This window comes from Eriocheir sinensis, unplaced genomic scaffold (genome assembly GCF_024679095.1).
Source record: "Eriocheir sinensis breed Jianghai 21 unplaced genomic scaffold, ASM2467909v1 Scaffold465, whole genome shotgun sequence".
Lineage (NCBI taxonomy): Eukaryota > Metazoa > Arthropoda > Malacostraca > Decapoda > Varunidae > Eriocheir > Eriocheir sinensis.
Genome location: NW_026111793.1, coordinates 225,001 through 228,207, shown reverse-complemented (window position 1 = coordinate 228,207; position 3,207 = coordinate 225,001).

The following is a 3,207-nucleotide window of genomic DNA, read 5'->3' as shown; positions in this document are numbered from 1 at the left end:
TTCCTAATGTAGCAGCTTGTGTAGCTTCCTCCTAGACTTCCATCCCAATCCTTCCCTTACGGGTCAAAATATGCACCAAGCTCTTGCTTTCTCACCTTGAGCAACACTTCAGGGAGGCGGTACACTCAAACACTCGCTCTTCAAAATGACTGAAAAGAAAACCAAACCAATACTGATATAATTTTGAGGGTTTGTTGCCATCGTCATACATGAAAAAAAACTATAATAATGTCTATCTAGCCAGAGCACTGATCATAAAAATGTCTCCTACAGACACTGCAAGACCTTAGTGCACATTATTAAACAAGGCATGGAACGGGGAAGATGAGAGATAGAAGAAAAACACGTTTCCCTATTTGGTCTAAAGTAGATTTTACCGTTTCTCGTCTGTTTACACGAATATACTACGCATCATGTAACATGTGGTTCCTTGAGACTCCTGTTTCTTCCGTCTCTTCGCCTCTCCTGTCTCCATTAGGCTCTCTTCTCCTACTCCCTCTCCATTCACCTTCGCGCCTCACGTTTCCGTACCCGCAGGAATTTGCTAGTCGCAGCATTCTGCCGCCTCCAATGTATATAGCCTTTGTTTTATCAGATAACTATAAACACACGGGAAAAGGACGATAGGTACGGCCCGTGATTGTACCCTGCACACGCTAGTGACCTTGGGTACAGCTAGATGTCGTGCTTCATCAACGCCTCGTCGTGTACGTCTACAGTACAAATTGATCGTTACCGGCTGGGCGTGGGTATCCGAGGCCGATCCAACTTCTCTACTGTTACGGGACAGTTATGACTATTGCCAATACAATGACAATTGCGACAGCAACAAAAAATAGCAACTACAAAAACAACAAAAATTACTACAACAACAACAACTACTGCTACTACTACTACTACTACTTTTTTTCACGTTCCACCTATGGCGCCAATAGGTTTTCTTGATGGGCCCTGTTGGTCGGCCCCAGCCCGTTATGGCACAAGCAAGTGTATTATAGTGACACCATCTTGCTTGGCACATCCTGCCCCCCGGGGCTCATCTTTGATCCTCTTTTAGAATTAAGAGTCCAGGTTGATAGATGGTCACTCGGCGATGACTGAAAATTGTCAACATGTATAGCGACTTGCGTGACGCAAACCTGCGTCCTCCTGGATGCCGCGCCTGCATATCACTCAGCTGATCACTCAGCCACCACCTCTCAATATTACTACTACTATACTATACTACTACTACTAGTACTACTACTACTACTACTACTACTATCACTATTACTAATACTACTACTAGTATTACAACTACTACTACTACTGCCGTGTTTTTTTTATTTTTTACAACAAGAAAGGCAGGTCAATGAAAAAAAAATAATAAAAAAAAAGGAATAAAAAGGACCACTAAACGCTCCTTCAACCAAAGAAAACAGAACAAGAAACCAGAAGAGAGGTCAGTTTCAGGTGGAGAGATGTGTTGATACTCTCCTCTCTAAAGGGTTTAAGTCATAGGCAGGAGGAAATGCAGTCGAAGGAAGACTGTTTCCAGGGCTTACCAGCGGAAGGGATAAAAAAATGAAGATGCTGATTGACTCTTGCTTAAAGGATGTAGACAGGATAGGGATGAGCAAGAATGGAAAGTCGTGTGCAGCGGGGCCGCGGGAGGGGGGGAGGCATGCAGTTAGCAAGTTCAGAAGAGCAATGAGCATAAAAATATTGCTAATAAATAGAAAGAGGTGCAACACTGTGTCGGTATTTAAGAAATAGATTTTGCTAGTAAATGGATGGGGAATTGATGGAGAAAAATGAGTTCTGGGGGGCAGCATGAGCCAAACAAGATGGTGCCACTATAAACACTAGGCCGCATTACGAACGGGGTGGGGGCAAGAAGCAGGCCCCATCAAGAAAGCCTACCGGTGCAACAGGCTGGAGCTAAAAAATAAATATATATATATATATATATATATATATATATATATATATATATATATATATATATATATATATATATATATATATATATATATATATATATATATATATATATATATATATATATATATATATATATATATATATATATATATATATATATATATATATATATATATATATATATATATATATATATATATATATATATATATATATATATATATATATATATATATATATATATATATATATATATATATATATATATATATATATATATATATATATATATATATATATATATATATATATATATATATATATATATTTACAGCAGAGGAAAGAGTGCAAGGGCGTAAAAAAAAAATAATAATGAAAAAAAGCCCGCTACTTACTGCTCCTAAATAGAGTAAAGTGGCCAAAAAGATAAATCAATTTCGGGAGGAGGTGTCCTGATACCCTCCTCTTGAAAGAGTTCAAGTCGTAGGCAGGAGGAAATACAGATGAGGGAAGACCGTTCCAGAGTTTACCAGCGTGAGGGATGAAAGAGTGAAGATGTTGGTTAACTCTTGCATAAGGGGTTTGGACAGTATAGGGATGAGCTTGATCAGAAAGTCGTTTGAGGCGAGGCCACAGGAGGGGGTGGAGGCATGCAGTTAGCAAGTTCAGAAGAGCAGTCAGCGTGAAAATATCGTAGAAGATAGAGAGGCAACATCGCGACGGAATTTAAGAGGTAGAAGACTATCAGTAAGAGGAGGAAAGCTGATGAGAAGAGCCTTAAACTCCACTCTGTCCAGAAGAGCTGTGTGAGTGGAGCCCCCCACACACGTGAGATACATACTCCATATGAGGGCGAACAAGGCCCCTAAAAGCAACTGTGCGGGGGTATATATATATATATATATATATATATATATATATATATATATATATATATATATATATATATATATATATATATATATATATATATATATATGTATGTATGTATGTATGTATGTATCACTTCTCCTGATCCCCGGGGTTCACTCTCATCATAGGCTCGAAGGCCGTTGAGACGGAGATGAGCACCGAAGCCATGCGCAGCTATTACGTATGCCCCCGACTTTTTTCTTTACCTTTAGTTTGAGGATAATCCTATAATGTATGTTACACTTCAGATGAAATTCAACTGTATTACAATCAAATGATACCCTAAATTGGTAATCAAAGAGACATTCACAGATTTTAAGATGTAGAATTGGAAATGGAGAGAGGATCTTTCTTTTCTCTTTCTTTTTCAAT